At 64.1% G+C, this 16,982-nt stretch overlaps 1 long non-coding RNA gene across 2 annotated transcripts; it reads right to left on the reverse strand.

Moving 5' to 3' along the window:
- Positions 1 to 36: 36 nt before the first annotated feature.
- Positions 37 to 5,233, reverse strand: LOC136113435 (uncharacterized). Of its 2 annotated transcripts, XR_010652998.2 has the most exons (4): positions 5,135 to 5,233; positions 848 to 1,100; positions 498 to 741; positions 37 to 358 (listed from the first exon to the last, which is right to left on the reverse strand). It is a non-coding gene; the product is annotated as an uncharacterized lncRNA (long non-coding RNA). The 2 variants fall into 2 exon arrangements; XR_010652997.2 differs by having other exon boundaries at positions 498 to 1,100.
- Positions 5,234 to 16,982: the final 11,749 nt, after the last annotated feature.

Genomic DNA, 16,982 nt, shown 5'->3' on the forward strand with positions numbered 1-16,982 from the left:
GAGCAACAGCACCAACACGTTCACTCACCGGGAAGCTTCGCGCAGGCGCCGGGAGCCGAGCGCGGCGGCACCTCTGGGCTGGCGTAGATGGTGCTCAGCGCCACGGCCAGTCCCTGCCCTCGTGGCATTAGGATTCAGACCTAAAGGTTCTTTTTGTCCCCAGCCTGGAGCAAAAGCGAGCTCAGGGACCTGCAGCAGCGGTGGTTCCTGTGGCTGGAGTCACAGCTCAAACCCCACGCACGTCGTCGTGCCCCGGCTGTCACGGCCCCCGCTTCGCGCTCTGCTCTTCCGCTGGCTGCACCGGCCCCAAGAGCTGCTTCCCAACGCACAGCTGCTGCTTTCCAGATGTTGAAGTGACCTGGGGGGAGAAAGGGAGGTGTCTGAAGGTCTTTACCTATTGGGGAAAGCGGGTTCCTCCTCCTGGTGCCGGGGACACGCCGGTGCTGACACGTACTCATATAAATATATGTACATATAGATACTTGTGTATTTCCTACCTGCTTTTAACCCGCAGCAGAGATCAAGGATGTGAGTCACTTGCGGTTTGCAGGGTGCTGGTTGATTTTGGGTTGGTTTTCTTTCAGCAGCTCTTTGGGTCTTGACGCTGCTCCAGAGGTGAGAGAAGCAGAGCTGCTGGTGCAGGAAACGCCAGACCCGCGGCACCCAGCCACAGCAATGGCAACGGGATTGTTCGGGCCTTCTAGGGGCAAATTCGCAGAGGATCCACGTGGTTTCGTGCTCCTGCAAATGCTCAAAACGCAGCATTAAAAATCCTCTCTGGAAAAAGAGGTGACAAAAAAAGCAGAGATGTTCCGCCCCAAAAAATAAAGAAAGATTTATAACATACATTTTATTTTCAGGGTGGGATTGGGCTCATTAAGTGTTGGATCTCGTGGTTGATCCCCTGCTTCAGCTGCTTACAGGGGGATACATCACCCCCTCTCTCATCCCCCTTGCTCTCTCCATCTTCTCTTGCTTGGTCATTCTCTCTCCTTTCCGTCTTTCTCTTCCTTTCCCAGGCCAATGTGTTTTAGCACAGGACAGAAGTGCTCCATTCAGTCCAAATGTCTGGGTTCATGTCATCAAGTTCTCACTGGCCCCTGCAAAAGGAACCTGTAAAAAAACAACAAACACAAAACCCCAAAAACCCAAACAAACCAAAAAACTCAACACAAACCACAATATTTAATATATATTATATGTGCAGCCCAAAGCAATTCCTGAGTGTACACAGGCAACTGATTGCAGGGACCCTCAGCACCACATCGAACACTCGGTGCTGGGATTTCTCCCCCATTTCTCTCAAGGGCAAGGAACAAGCTCATGAAGCTTTCTCCCTGGGCCGGGCTGGGTCGGGATGGGCTCTGCTGGAAAACCCGACGTGTGGCCTTTGCCAATGTGACAGAGCCCTCGTGTGGGAACCAAAGATCCTGCACACCCAGCCCGGCTGGGAAATCAAACTGCACACAGAAACGATCACGGAATGATCAGGAACAACGTGAATCACAGAATCATTTTGGTTGGAAAAGCCCCTCGACCTCATGGAGTCCAACCATAACCCAGTCCTGTCCCTGCCCCATGTCCTGAGAACCTCATGTCCGTCTGTCCAACCCTCCAGGGATGGTGACTCCAGCACAGCCCTGGGCAGCCTGTTCCAATGCCCCACAGCCCTTTGGGAAAGAAATTGTTCCCCTGACCCTCCCCCAGAGGCTCTGAGCCCCCTCACGTCTGACTGGAAGGGCTGCAGCATCCAAGCTCTGCCTTCCATCCCCTGCAACAGCTCCACCTCGCCTGCCCTGCCCACCCCTCCTGCCCAGCCCAGACCCTCCTGCCCAGCACTGCAGGCGTGGGACTCGTCCCACCAAGTCCCCCATGCCAAGGATGTCCCAGCTCTGGGAACGGCCCAAGGCTTCCAGCCAAAGCCACTTGCACCCCAGCTCCTGGGAGCCACTCATGGGGGACGGGAGAAGCCCAGCCCCCCTGAACCCTTTCCCTGCCCAGGAGGAGCTGGGGAGGCTCTTGGGCTGGGGCGGAACACGGGGAGCCCCAACATTCCTTCCTGGGATACCCCAAAGAGTCCTTAGTTACCAACAGCCAGAGGGACCATGGCGCAGCCACCACTGCGGCTCCCAGTCCGTGGCCTCCGGGCCCCCCCGGTTCAGCGGCTCCTGCAGCCCCTGCAGCCGATTGTGCTGCCCCAGAGCTTCTGCCCCCCAGGTAGGGACCCATCCCGACCCCTGCAGCCCGGGGCGCTCCTGGGGGCAAGAGCGGAGGTGAGCGCCGGCCATGGCTCCTGTCTCTCTTGCAGGCTCAGCCCCCCTGTGCCCACTGCCCAGGCAGGAGCAGCCCTTCCCCGCAGCCTGGGCACCCCCGGCTCCCCAGGCCCCACCAGCAGGTACGGCACCCCTGGCTGCTCGGACACCCCGGCACCTTCGGCCCCTTCGCCATCCCCAACCCCGGGCACTCCCAGCACCCACCACCCCTGCCCTGGCACATACGGCACTGGGCAGAACCGGGGCCGTCAGTGAAGGGGTCGGGCTCGTGGGTGCCCAAGGAGGGTCCCTCTGGCCCAGCACGGCTCCCTCTCCCCCACACAGGGCTGCAGAGAGCACCGTGCAGCTGCTGGTTCGACCCCCGGGTGTTCCAGATCCAGTGGAGCATCCCCTATGGCCACCAGGGCACAGCGGTGGCCCCAGCCCCTCCAGTGCTACCGCTGTCCATCCCTGGCTACCAGCAGGTCCAGGGGCAATGGGCACAGCCGTACAGCTCCGGCACCGCCACCGCTGCGGGGACACCTGGGGGCAGCAACATCTCCACCGGCTCCTCTGCTGCTCCCCCAAAGAAGGACCAGGAGGACCCGGGAGCTGAGCTGCATTTGTCTGAGGAGATGCTGTTGGAGGAGGCCCATCGGCTCTTCGGCGTCTCTGCTGTCTGCCAGCCTGGTGCCGGCAGCAGCCCCATGACTGGGGACACTGGGGACACCCCTGGAGAGGGGAGTTTCGTGGCTCCTGCCTCCCCACCACTCCCCACGTCTGTCAGCCCCTGCGATCATGAAGGGCCAGTGGAACCACGGAACATCTCCAGCACGGCCACCACTGCGGGGACACCCCCAGGCAGCACCAGCCCCCTGGGCAGCACCAGCCCCCCCAGCCCCTCTGCTGCCCCCCACCGCACAGCTCCTGGGGACCCAGTGGGACACCCTGCAGTGATGGAAGAGGTGCGACTGGAAGAGGCCCTAAGGATCTTTGGCTGCTCCTTGGACACAGTGGGGGTCACCCAGGACACTCCCGTCAGCAGCTCCAGGCCAGGGGACCCTGGTGTCACCAGCCCACTTGTCCCCCAGCCTGACTTCTCGTCCCTCTCACTGCCTGAGGGTCTTCTGAGCCCTGACTACACCGTCCCCGAGCTCAGAGAGGCCGTGCTGAGCATGGCCGAGTTCTATGTGCTGGGGATGGAGCCCCCGGAGCTGTGGAGGGACGTGGGGATGGAGCTGCCAGCGACCCAGGCGGCCAAGGCAGAGCAGCGGGGGCAGAAGCGGGGGCAGAGCCCCTCGGCAGAGCCCCCCAGCAAGCGCAGGGCTCTGGCAGGGAGCAGGGGGGTGGGAGGGGGGGATTAGATGAGAGAACACCGGGGGTGGGGGTTGGGAGACGAGGGGTGCAGTATTTGGGGGTGGGGGGTCTGGGGTGTGTGGGAGGAGTGCGAGTGTATTTGGGGGCCTAGGGGGCTGGAGGGTTTGGGAGGAGGGTGGTGGGTTTGGGGGTGGGTGGGTCAGGGGAGGTGTGGGAGGAGGGGGGTGTCTGGGGGTGTTAGTGGGGGCGGGAGGAGGGGGTGGGAGGAGGGGGTGGGGGGTTAGAGTAGCTCTGGGTGGGTTTCTCTTGTTTTTCTCTATTAAACCTTGTTTGTCCAGAACTGCTCCGTGTCTGTGTGGGAAGGGGAGGGAGCGCAGGGGGCACCGGGAAACGGCCCCAAGAGCTGCAAAAGCCACCACGAGTCCAAATCAGAGCCTATGAGCCCCCAAGAGCATCGAATCTCCCCAAGGCTGAGTCACCGCCAGCGGGACAGGCAATGGGGGGGTCCCCTGTCCCCTTCCCCAGGGGAAGCTGCGCTTTGGCGCGGGGAGCAGGATAGATGGGTCCCTGTAGGAGTCACGGACGCAGCCCCATGCAGGAGCCCCTGGGACAGGGACAGACCTGGGGGGCTGGGCTGGGGACGGACACACAGACAACAGGAGCTGCAACGTCTTTGGAACACGAGCAGCGTCCCCTGCAGCGGGGACAGGGCTGGGGGCCGAGCCCTTCAGAGCCTCAGGACAATCAGGCCCTTCCTCGGGTCCCACCGCGCTCAGCTCCAGAGCCCGGCTGCGCCTCCCTGCCCCGAAAACAACCCAAATCACCCCAGAATGGCGAGGGAGGGGCTGCAGGGCAGGGACCCTCCTGCCCTTGTCTGGATGCACCTTGGGCAGCTGCAGGACCAGGAAGGGGTGAAGATCAAATCGGAAAGATCATCAAAATCCAAAGTTTGTTCTTAAGCGGGGATTCCGAACGCCTCTTAAATGCTTTCAGCCTTGGCGCATCCACCACCTCTCACAGAAGCCTCTTCCAGTGCTCGACCACCCTCTCCTTAAAGAAATGGCTCCTCATGACCAGTCTGAAGCCTCTTGCGCAGCTTCGCCCCATTCCCAGGGTCCTGTCCCGGCTCCAGGAGCAGAGCTCAGCGCCTCCCTCTCCACATCCCAGCCCCAGGAAGCTGCGGAGCCGGGAGGGGTCGCGGTTGGAGCCCAGCAGCAACTCCAGCCCACGAGAGCCGCTCGCTCCCTGCCCACCCAGCACCAGGGGAGAGGGCACCGGGGAAACTCGGGATGGGCGTAGACACACTTCAATGAGAGAACAGAATAGGACTCATACGCTACTGGTAATATTATATACATAGCTAGAAGGAAAATATAAAGTCAGAGCTATCAACTGCAAATCCTCACAAGGCCCGTCCCAGCGAGCAGCCGGTCCCGGCAGCAGCTCCTGGCCCCAACAGCCCATCCAGAGAGAGAAAAGAGACAAAGGCAGCAAAGGCCCAGAGGCCTCTGCAAGCGGCCGGATGGCAAAAGGCCCCACTAAAGAAACTGCAAACAGAACCGCACCGAAACAGCAGAACCCAGACGGCTGTCTGTCTGTCGCTGTCCGTCCGCCCAGCCTCAGCATCCAAACGTCCTTCAGTGCGAAGCCTGAGGCCGAGGGCATGGAGCATTCTCATTGGTCAGTCTGGATGTCAGTCAGGGGCTTCCCCACCCACTTCCCCTCCCACCCGTGGGCGGAGCTCAGAGGCCTTGGCTGCCGCCCCAGGGCCTGGAGACATCAGCTGTGCGGTGCGGGGTCGTTGTTCTCGAGCCGCGTCGAACGGCCGCGCTGCCACGGAAGAGAAAGGGTTCTGACGGCGGGAAGAGCAGGAGCTGGCTTTGGTCAACAGGCTGGGAGGGCGTCTGTGCCCCTGGGCCCCTGAGAACTCGTGACAAGAAGTTCCCTCCGTCGCTTCCATCGCTCCAACGTTTTCTTCAGATCTCCTGTTGCCGTGAACGCACTTAAAAAAGCCCTTGTTGGTGTCTGACACGGATCCCACCAGTTCCAGCTCCACTCGAGCTTTGCCCTTTGGTGCCGTCTCCCCGCAGCCATGACCGACGGCTCTGTCGCCTTCCTGCCCAGCCTGGCCTGGCTGCCAGAGGCGGTGAATTCCTGTCTGCTCCGGAGCTCGGCCGGGAGCTCCCTGCTCAGCCAAGCTGCTCTTCTGCCCGCTCGCTTGACGTCCCACCAGGGGACCTGCCGGCTCCTGAGCTTCTCCAAGGGGCTTCTTCAAGCCTGAGCAGCACTGGGCGAGTCCTGAGCCCTGGGCGATGGGAGCAGACACCCAGTGCAACCTCTGCTGCTCCTGCATGGGCAGTGGGCACAGGGGGGCTGAGCCTGCAAGACAGACAGGAGCCATGGCTGGCGCTCACCTCCGCTCTGAGCCCCCTCCTGTCTGACTGGAAGGGCTGCAGCATCCAAGCTCTCCCTTCCATCCCGTGCGACAGCTCCACCTCGCCTGCCCTGCCCACCCCTCCTGCCCAGCCCGGACCCTCCTGCCCAGCACTGCAGGCATGGGACTCGTCCCACCAAGTCCCCCCATGCCAAGGATGTCCCAGCTCTGGGAACGGCCCAAGGCTTCCAGCCAAAGGCACTTGCACCCCAGCCCCTGGGAGCCGCCTGTGGGGGCCAGGGCAGCCCAGCCCCCCTGAACCCTTTCCCTGCCCAGGAGGAGCTGGGGAGGCTCTTGGGCTGGGGCGGAACACGGGGAGCCCCAACATTCCTTCCTGGGATACCCCAAAGAGTCCTTAGTTACCAACAGCCAGAGGGACCATGGCGCAGCCACCAATGCGGCTCCCAGTCCGTGGCCCCCGGGCCCCCCCGGTTCAGTGGCTCCTGCAGCCCCTGCAGCCGATTGTGCTGCCCCAGAGCTTCTGCCCCCCAGGTAGGGACCCACCCCGACCCCTGCAGCCCGGGGCGCTCCTGGGGGCAAGAGCGGAGGTGAGCGCCGGCCATGGCTCCTGTCTCTCTTGCAGGCTCAGCCCCCCTGTGCCCACTGCCCGGGCAGGAGCAGCCCTTCCCCGCAGCCTGGGCACCCCCGGCTCCCCAGGCCCCACCAGCAGGTACGGCACCCCTGGCTGCTCGGACACCCCAGCACCTTCACCATCCCTGACCCCGGGCACTCCCAGCACCCACCACCCCTGCCCTGGCACATACGGCACTGGGCAGAACCGGGGCCGTCAGTGAAGGGGTCGGGCTCGTGGGTGCCCAAGGAGGGTCCCTCTGGCCCAGCACGGCTCCCTCTCCCCCACACAGGGCTGCAGAGAGCACCGTGCGGCTGCTGGTTCGACCCCCGGGTGTTCCAGATCCAGTGGAGCATCCCCTATGGCCACCAGGGCACAGCGGTGGCCCCAGCCCCTCCAGTGCTACCGCTGTCCATCCCTGGCTACCAGCAGGTCCAGGGGCAATCAGCACAGCCGTACAGCTCCGGCATGGCCACCGCTGCAGGGACACCTGGGGGCAGCAACATCTCCACCGGCTCCTCTGCTGCTCCCCCAAAGAAGGACCAGGAGGACCCGGGAGCTGAGCTGCACTTGTCTGAGGAGATGCTGTTGGAGGAGGCCCATCGGCTCTTTGGCGTCTCTGCTGTCTGCCAGCCTGGTGCCGGCAGCAGCCCCATGACTGGGGACACTGGGGACACCCCTGGAGAGGGGAGTTTCGTGGCTCCTGCCTCCCCACCTCTCCCCACATCTGTCAGCCCCTGCGATCATGAAGGGCCAGTGGAACCACAGAACATCTCCAGCACGGCCACCACTGCGGGGACACCCCCAGGCAGCACCAGCCCCCCCAGCCCATCTGCTGCCCCCCACCACACAGCTCCTGGGGACCCAGTGGGACACCCTGCAGTGACGGAAGAGGTGCCACTGGAAGAGGCCCTAAGGATGTTTGGCTGCTCCTTGGACACAGTGGGGGTCACCCAGGACACTCCCGTCGGCAGCTCCAGGCCAGGGGACCCTGGTGTCACCAGCCCACTCGTCCCCCAGCCTGACTTCTCGTCCCTCTCACTGCCTGAGGGTCTTCTGAGCCCTGACTACACCGTCCCCGAGCTCAGAGAGGCCATGCTGAGCATGGCCGAGTTCTATGTGCTGGGGATGGAGCCCCCAGAGCTGTGGAGGGACGTGGGGATGGAGCTGCCAGCGACCCAGGCGGCCAAGGCAGAGCAGCGGGGGCAGAAGCGGGGGCAGAGCCCCTCGGCAGAGCCCCCCAGCAAGCGCAGGGCTCTGGCAGGGAGCAGGGGGGTGGGAGGGGGGGATTAGATGAGAGAACACCGGGGGTGGGGGTTGGGAGACGAGGGGTGCAGTATTTGGGGATGGGGGGTCTGGGGTGTGTGGGAGGAGTGCGAGTGTGTTTGGGGGCCTGGGGGGCTGGAGGGTGTGGGAGGAGGGTGGTGGGTTTGGGGGTGGGTGGGTCAGGGGAGGTGTGGGAGGAGGGGGGTGTCTGGGGGTGTTAGTGGGGGCGGGAGGAGGGGGTGGGAGGAGGGGTGGGGGGTTAGAGTAGCTCTGGGTGGGTTTCTCTTGTTTTTCTGTATTAAACCTTGTTTGTCCAGAACTGCTCCGTGTCTGTGTGGGAGGGGGAGGGAGCGCAGGGGGCACCGGGAAACGGCCCCAAGAGCTGCAAAAGCCACCACGAGCCCAAATCAGAGCCCATGAGCCCCCAAGAGCATCGAATCTCCCCAAGGCTGAGTCACCGCCAGCGGGACAGGCAATGGGGGGGTCACCTGTCCCCTTCCCCAGGGGAAGCCGCCCTTTGGCGGGGGGAGCAGGACAGATGGGTCCCTGCAGGAGTCACGGACACAGCCCCATGCAGGAGCCCCTGGGACAGGGACAGACCTGGGGGGCTGGGCTGGGGACGGACACACAGACAACAGGAGCTGCAACGTCTTTGGAACACGAGCAGCGTCCCCTGCAGCGGGGACAGGGCTGGGGGCCGAGCCCTTCAGAGCCTCAGGACAATCAGGCCCTTCCTCGGGTCCCACCGCGCTCAGCTCCAGAGCCCGGCTGCGCCTCCCTGCCCCGAAAACAACCCAAATCACCCCAGAATGGCGAGGGAGGGGCTGCAGGGCAGGGACCCTCCTGCCCTTGTCTGGATGCACCTTGGGCAGCTGCAGGACCAGGAAGAGGTGAAGATCAAATCGGAAAGATCATCAAAATCCAAAGTTTGTTCTTAAGCGGGGATTCCGAACGCCTCTTAAATGCTTTCAGCCTTGGCGCATCCACCACCTCTCACAGAAGCCTCTTCCAGTGCTCGACCACCCTCTCCTTAAAGAAATGGCTCCTCATGACCAGTCTGAAGCCCCTTGCGCAGCTTCGCCCCATTCCCAGGGTCCTGTCCCGGCTCCAGGAGCAGAGCTCAGCGCCTCCCTCTCCACATCCCAGCCCCAGGAAGCTGCGGAGCCGGGAGGGGTCGCGGTTGGAGCCCAGCAGCAACTCCAGCCCACGAGAGCCGCTCGCTCCCTGCCCACCCAGCACCAGGGGAGAGGGCACCGGGGAAACTCGGGATGGGCGTAGACACACTTCAATGAGAGAACAGAATAGGACTCATACGCTACTGGTAATATTATATACACAGCTAAAAGGAAAATATAAAGTCAGAGCTATCAACTGTAAATCCTCACAAGGCCCGTCCCAGCGAGCAGCCGGTCCCGGCAGCAGCTCCTGGCCCCAACAGCCCATCCAGAGAGAGAAAAGAGACAAAGGCAGCAAAGGCCCAGAGGCCTCTGCAAGCAGCCGGATGGCAAAACGCCCCACTAAAGAAACTCCAAAGAGAACCGCACCGAAACAGCAGAACCCAGACGGCTGTCTGTCTGTCGCTGTCCGTCCGTCCAGCCTCAGCATCCAAACGTCCTTCAATGCGAAGCCTGAGGCCGAGGGCATGGAGCATTCTCATTGGTCAGTCTGGATGTCAGTCAGGGGCTGCCCCACCCACTTCCCCTCCCACCCATGGGCGGAGCTCAGAGGCCTTGGCTGCAGCCCCAGGGCCTGGGGGCATCACCCGTGCAGTGCAGGGTCGTTGTTCTCCCGCCGCATCGAACGGCCGCGCTGCCACGGAAGAGAAAGGGTTCTGACGGTGGGAAGAGCGGGAGCTGGCTTTGGTCAACAGGCTGGGAGGGCGTCTGTGCCACTGGGCCCCTGAGAACTCGTGACAGGAAGTTCCCTCCATCGCTTCCATCGCTCCAACGTTTTCTTCAGATCTCCTGTTGCCGTGAACGCACTTAAAAAAGCCCTTGTTGGTGTCTGACACGGATCCCACCAGTTCCAGCTCCACTCGAGCTTTGCCCTTTGGTGCCGTCTCCCCGCAGCCATGACCGACGGCTCTGTCGCCTTCCTGCCCAGCCTGGCCTGGCTGCCAGAGGCGGTGAATTCCTGTCTGCTCCAGAGCTCGGCCGGGAGCTCCCTGCTCAGCCAAGCTGCTCTTCTGCCCGCTCGCTTGACGTCCCAGCAGGGGACCTGCCGGCTCCTGAGCTTCTCCAAGGGGCTTCTTCAAGCCTGAGCAGCACTGGGCGAGTCCTGAGCCCTGGGCGATGGGAGCAGACACCCAGTGCAACCTCTGCTGCTCCTGCATGGGCAGTGGGCACAGGGGGGCTGAGCCTGCAAGACAGACAGGAGCCATGGCTGGCGCTCACCTCCGCTCTGAGCCCCCTCATGTTTGACTGGAAGGGCTGCAGCATCCAAGCTCTCCCTTCCATCCCGTGCGACAGCTCCACCTCGCCTGCCCTGCCCACCCCTCCTGCCCAGCCCAGACCCTCCTGCCCAGCACTGCAGGCGTGGGACTCGTCCCACCAAGTCCCCCCATGCCAAGGATGTCCCAGCTCTGGGAACGGCCCAAGGCTTACAGCCAAAGGCACTTGCACCCCAGCCCCTGGGAGCCGCCTGTGGGGGCCAGGGCAGCCCAGCCCCCCTGAACCCTTTCCCTGCCCAGGAGGAGCTGGGGAGGCTCTTGGGCTGGGGCGGAACACGGGGAGCCCCAACATTCCTTCCTGGGATACCCCAAAGAGTCCTTAGTTACCAACAGCCAGAGGGACCATGGCGCAGCCACCATTGCAGCTCCCAGCGTGCGGCCCCCGGGCCCCCCCGGTTCAGCGGCTCCTGCAGCCGATTGTGCTCCCCCAGAGCTTCTACCCCCCAGGTAGGGACCCACCCCGACCCCTGCAGCCCAGGACGCTCCTGGGGGCAAGAGCGGAGGTGAGCGCCGGCCATGGCTCCTGCCTCTCTTGCAGGCTCAGCCCCCCTGTGCCCACTGCCCGGGCAGGAGCAGCCCTTCCCCGCAGCCTGGGCACCCCCGGCCCCCCAGGCCCCACCAGCAGGTACGGCACCCCTGGCTGCTCGGACACCCCGGCACCTTTGGCCCCTTCGCCATCCCTGACCCCGGGCACTCCCAGCACCCACCAGCCCTGTCCCCCAGCACATCCGGCACTGGGCAGAACCGGGGCCGTCAGTGAAGGGGTCGGACTCGGGGGTGCCCGCGGAGGGTCCCTCTGGCCCAGCACGGCTCCCTCTCCCCCACACAGGGCTGCAGAGAGCACCGTGCGGCTGCTGGTTCGACCCCCGGGTGTTCCAGATCCAGTGGAGCATCCCCTATGGCCACCAGGGCACAGCGGTGGCCCCAGCCCCTCCAGTGCTGTCAACCTCAATCCCCGGCTACCAGCACGTCCAGGGGCAATGGGCACAGCCGTACAACTCCGGCACCGCCACCGCTGCAGGGACACCTGGGGGCAGCAACATCTCCACCGGCTCCTCTGCTGCTCCCCCAAAGAAGGACCAGGAGGACCCGGGAGCTGAGCTGCACTTGTCTGAGGAGATGCTGTTGGAGGAGGCCCATCGGCTCTTCGGCGTCTCTGCTGTCTGCCAGCCTGGTGCCGGCAGCAGCCCCATGACTGGGGACACTGGGGACACCCCTGGAGAGGGGAGTTTTGTGGCTCCTGCCTCCCCACCACTCCCCACGTCTGTCAGCCCCTGCGATCATGAAGGGCCAGTGGAACCACAGAACATCTCCAGCACGGCCACCACTGCGGGGACACCCCCAGGCAGCACCAGCCCCCTGGGCAGCACCAGCCCCCCCAGCCCCTCTGCTGCCCCCCACCGCACAGCTCCTGGGGACCCAGTGGGACACCCTGCAGTGATGGAAGAGGTGCCACTGGAAGAGGTCCTAAGGATCTTTGGCTGCTCCTTGGACACAGTGGGGGTCACCCAGGACACTCCTGTCAGCAGCTCCAGGCCAGGGGACCCTGGTGTCACCAGCCCACTCGTCCCCCAGCCTGACTTCTCGTCCCTCTCACTGCCTGAGGGTCTTCTGAGCCCTGACTACACCGTCCCCGAGCTCAGAGAGGCCGTGCTGAGCATGGCCGAGTTCTATGTGCTGGGGATGGAGCCCCCGGAGCTGTGGAGGGACGTGGGGATGGAGCTGCCAGTGACCCAGGCGGCCAAGGCAGAGCAGCGGGGGCAGAAGCGGGGGCAGAGCCCCTCGGCAGAGCCCCCCAGCAAGCGCAGGGCTCTGGCAGTGAGCAGGGGGGTGGGAGGGGGGGATTAGATGAGAGAACACCGGGGGTGGGGGTTGGGAGACGAGGGGTGCAGTATTTGGGGGTGGGGGGTCTGGGGTGTGTGGGAGGAGTGCGAGTGTGTTTGGGGGCCTGGGGGGCTGGAGGGTGTGGGAGGAGGGTGGTGGGTTTGGGGGTGGGTGGGTCAGGGGAGGTGTGGGAGGAGGGGGGTGTCTGGGGGTGTTAGTGGGGGCGGGAGGAGGGGGTGGTGGGTTAGGGGAGGGGTGGGGGGTTAGAGTAGCTCTGGGTGGGTTTCTCTTGTTTTTCTGTATTAAACCTTGTTTCTCCAGAACTGCTCCGTGTCTGTGTGGGAGGGGGAGGGAGCGCAGGGGGCACCGGGAAACGGCCCCAAGAGCTGCAAAAGCCACCACGAGCCCAAATCAGAGCCTATGAGCCCCCAAGAGCATCGAATCTCCCCAAGGCTGAGTCACCGCCAGCGGGACAGGCAATGGGGGGGTCACCTGTCCCCTTCCCCAGGGGAAGCCGCCCTTTGGCGGGGGGAGCAGGACGGACGGGTCCCTGCAGGAGTCACGGACGCGGCCCCATGCAGGAGCCCCTGGGACAGGGACAGACCTGGGGGGCTGGGCTGGGGACGGACACACAGACAACAGGAGCTGCAACGTCTTTGGAACACGAGCAGCGTCCCCTGCAGCGGGGACAGGGCTGGGGGCCGAGCCCTTCAGAGCCTCAGGACAATCAGGCCCTTCCTCGGGTCCCACCGCGCTCAGCTCCAGAGCCCGGCTGCGCCTCCCTGCCCCGAAAACAACCCAAATCACCCCAGAATGGCGAGGGAGGGGCTGCAGGGCAGGGACCCTCCTGCCCTTGTCTGGATGCACCTTGGGCAGCTGCAGGACCAGGAAGAGGTGAAGATCAAATCGGAAAGATCATCAAAATCCAAAGTTTGTTCTTAAGCGGGGATTCCGAACGCCTCTTAAATGCTTTCAGCCTTGGCGCATCCACCACCTCTCACAGAAGCCTCTTCCAGTGCTTGACCACCCTCTCCTTAAAGAAATGGCTCCTCATGACCAGTCTGAAGCCCCTTGCGCAGCTTCGCCCCATTCCCAGGGTCCTGTCCCGGCTCCAGGAGCAGAGCTCAGCGCCTCCCTCTCCACATCCCAACCCCAGGAAGCTGCGGAGCCGGGAGGGGTCGCGGTTGGAGCCCAGCAGCAACTCCAGCCCACGAGAGCCGCTCGCTCCCTGCCCACCCAGCACCAGGGGAGAGGGCACGGGGGAACTCGGGATGGGCATAGACACACTTCAATGAGAGAACAGAATAGGACTAATGCGCTACTGGTAATATTATATACACAGCTAAAAGGAAAATATAAAATAAGAGCTATCAACTGCAAATCCTCACAAGGCCCGTCCCAGCGAGCAGCCGGTCCCGGCAGCAGCTCCTGGCCCCAACAGCCCATCCAGAGAGAGAAAAGAGACAAAGGCAGCAAAGGCCCAGAGGCCTCTGCAAGCGGCCGGATGGCAAAAGGCCCCACTAAAGAAACTCCAAAGAGAACCGCACCGAAACAGCAGAACCCAGACGGCTGTCTGTCTGTCGCTGTCCGTCCGTCCAGCCTCAGCATCCAAACGTCCTTCAGTGCGAAGCCTGAGGCCAAGGGCGTGGAGCATTCTCATTGGTCAGTCTGGATGTCAGTCAGGGGCTGCCCCACCCACTTCCCCTCCCACCCATGGGCGGAGCTCAGAGGCCTTGGCTGCCGCCCCAGGGCCTGGAGGCAGCACCCGTGCGGTGCGGGGTCGTTGTTCTCCCGCCGCATCGAACGGCCGCGCTGCCACGGAAGAGAAAGGGTTCTGACGGCGGGAAGAGCGGGAGCTGGCTTTGGTCAACAGGCTGGGGTGGCGTCTGTGCCACTGGGCCCCTGAGAACTCGTGACAAGAAGTTCCCTCCGTCGCTTCCATCGCTCCAACGTTTTCTTCAGATCTCCTGTTGCCGTGAACGCACTTAAAAAAGCCCTTGTTGGTGTCTGACACGGATCCCACCAGTTCCAGCTCCACTCGAGCTTTGCCCTTTGGTGCCGTCTCCCCGCAGCCATGACCGACGGCTCTGTCGCCTTCCTGCCCAGCCTGGCCTGGCTGCCAGAGGCGGTGAATTCCTGTCTGCTCCAGAGCTCGGCCGGGAGCTCCCTGCTCAGCCAAGCTGCTCTTCTGCCCGCTCGCTTGACGTCCCAGCAGGGGACCTGCCGGCTCCTGAGCTTCTCCAAGGGGCTTCTTCAAGCCTGAGCAGCACTGGGCGAGTCCTGAGCCCTGGGCGATGGGAGCAGACACCCAGTGCAACCTCTGCTGCTCCTGCATGGGCAGTGGGCACAGGGGGGCTGAGCCTGCAAGACAGACAGGAGCCATGGCCGGCGCTCACCTCCGCTCTGAGCCCCCTCCTGTCTGACTGGAAGGGCTGCAGCATCCAAGCTCTCCCTTCCATCCCGTGCGACAGCTCCACCTCGCCTGCCCTGCCCACCCCTCCTGCCCAGCCCGGACCCTCCTGCCCAGCACTGCAGGCATGGGACTCGTCCCACCAAGTCCCCCCATGCCAAGGATGTCCCAGCTCTGGGAACGGCCCAAGGCTTCCAGCCAAAGGCACTTGCACCCCAGCCCCTGGGAGCCGCCTGTGGGGGCCAGGGCAGCCCAGCCCCCCTGAACCCTTTCCCTGCCCAGGAGGAGCTGGGGAGGCTCTTGGGCTGGGGCGGAACACGGGGAGCCCCAACATTCCTTCCTGGGACACCCCAAAGAGTCCTTAGTTACCAACAGCCAGAGGGACCATGGCGCAGCCACCATTGCAGCTCCCAGCGTGCGGCCCCCGGGCCCCCCCGGTTCAGCGGCTCCTGCAGCCGATTGTGCTCCCCCAGAGCTTCTACCCCCCAGGTAGGGACCCACCCCGACCCCTGCAGCCCGGGACGCTCCTGGGGGCAAGAGCAGAGGTGAGCGCCGGCCATGGCTCCTGCCTCTCTTGCAGGCTCAGCCCCCCTGTGCCCACTGCCCGGGCAGGAGCAGCCCTTCCCCGCAGCCTGGGCACCCCCGGCCCCCCAGGCCCCACCAGCAGGTACGGCACCCCTGGCTGCTCGGACACCCAAGCACCTTCGGCCCCTTCGCCATCCCTGACCCCGGGCACTCCCAGCACCCACCACCCCTGTCCCCCAGCACATCCGGCACTGGGCAGAACCGGGGCCGTCAGTGAAGGGGTCGGACTCGGGGGTGCCCGCGGAGGGTCCCTCTGGCCCAGCATGGCTCCCTCTCCCCCACACAGGGCTGCAGAGAGCACCGTGCGGCTGCTGGTTCGACCCCCGGGTGTTCCAGATCCAGTGGAGCATCCCCTATGGCCACCAGGGCACAGCGGTGGCCCCAGCCCCTCCAGTGCTACCGCTGTCCATCCCCGGCTACCAACACGTCCAGGGGCAATGGGCACAGCCGTACAGCTCCGGCACCGCCACCGCTGCGGGGACACCTGGGGGCAGCAACATCTCCACCGGCTCCTCTGCTGCTCCCCCAAAGAAGGACCAGGAGGACCCGGGAGCTGAGCTGCACTTGTCTGAGGAGATGCTGTTGGAGGAGGCCCATCGGCTCTTCGGCGTCTCTGCTGTCTGCCAGCCTGGTGCCGGCAGCAGCCCCATGACTGGGGACACTGGGGACACCCCTGGAGAGGGGAGTTTTGTGGCTCCTGCCTCCCCACCACTCCCCACGTCTGTCACCACCTGCGATCATGAAGGGCCAGTGGAACCACAGAACATCTCCAGCACGGCCACCACTGCGGGGACACCCCCAGGCAGCACCAGCCCCCTGGGCAGCACCAGCCCCCCCAGCCCCTCTGCTGCCCCCCACCACACAGCTCCTGGGGACCCAGTGGGACACCCTGCAGTGATGGAAGAGGTGCCACTGGAAGAGGCCCTAAGGATGTTTGGCTGCTCCTTGGACACAGTGGGGGTCACCCAGGACACTCCTGTCAGCAGCCCCAGGCCAGGGGACCCTGGTGTCACCAGCCCACCCGTCCCCCAGCCTGACTTCTCGTCCCTCTCACTGCCTGAGGGTCTTCTGAGCCCTGACTACACCGTCCCCGAGCTCAGAGAGGCCGTGCTGAGCATGGCCGAGTTCTATGTGCTGGGGATGGAGCCCCCGCAGCTGTGGAGGGACATGGGGATGGAGCTGCCAGCGACCCAGGCGGCCAAGGCAGAGCAGCGGGGGCAGAAGCGGGGGCAGAGCCCCTCGGCAGAGCCCCCCAGCAAGTGCAGGGCTCTGGCAGGGAGCAGGGGGGTGGGAGGGGGGGATTAGATGAGAGAACACCGGGGGTGGGGGTTGGGAGACGAGGGGTGCAGTATTTGGGGGTGGGGGTTTTGGGGTGTGTGGGAGGAGTGCGAGTGTGTTTGGGGGCCTGGGGGGCTGGAGGGTGTGGGAGGAGGGTGGTGGGTTTGGGGGTGGGTGGGTCAGGGGAGGTGTGGGAGGAGGGGGGTGTCTGGGGGTGTTGGTGGGGGCGGGAGGAGGGGGTGGTGGGTTAGGGGAGGGGGGGGGTTAGAGTAGCTCTGGGTGGGTTTCTCTTGTTTTTCTGTATTAAACCTTGTTTCTCCAGAACTGCTCCGTGTCTGTGTGGGAGGGGGAGGGAGCGCAGGGAAACAGCCCCCAGCCTGGTGTCTGCCGAGCTGGGATCCCCCAGCGGGAGAAGGGCTTCTCATCCACAGGTTTCTCCTCAGTGCTCGTACAATAAGTTCTCTGTGCTTTGCCACAGCCCCTGTGGGACCCTCACTCTCCTCCACATCCTCTATGGGCCACCGGCCCTTTGGGGAAAACGGAAAGAGCATTTAGATTGGATTTTAGATTCAGATCGGACTTCAGAGAGAAATGTC

The sequence above is a fragment of the Patagioenas fasciata genome, chromosome 27 (assembly GCF_037038585.1).
Source record: "Patagioenas fasciata isolate bPatFas1 chromosome 27, bPatFas1.hap1, whole genome shotgun sequence".
NCBI classification, from domain to species: Eukaryota; Metazoa; Chordata; class Aves; order Columbiformes; family Columbidae; genus Patagioenas; species Patagioenas fasciata.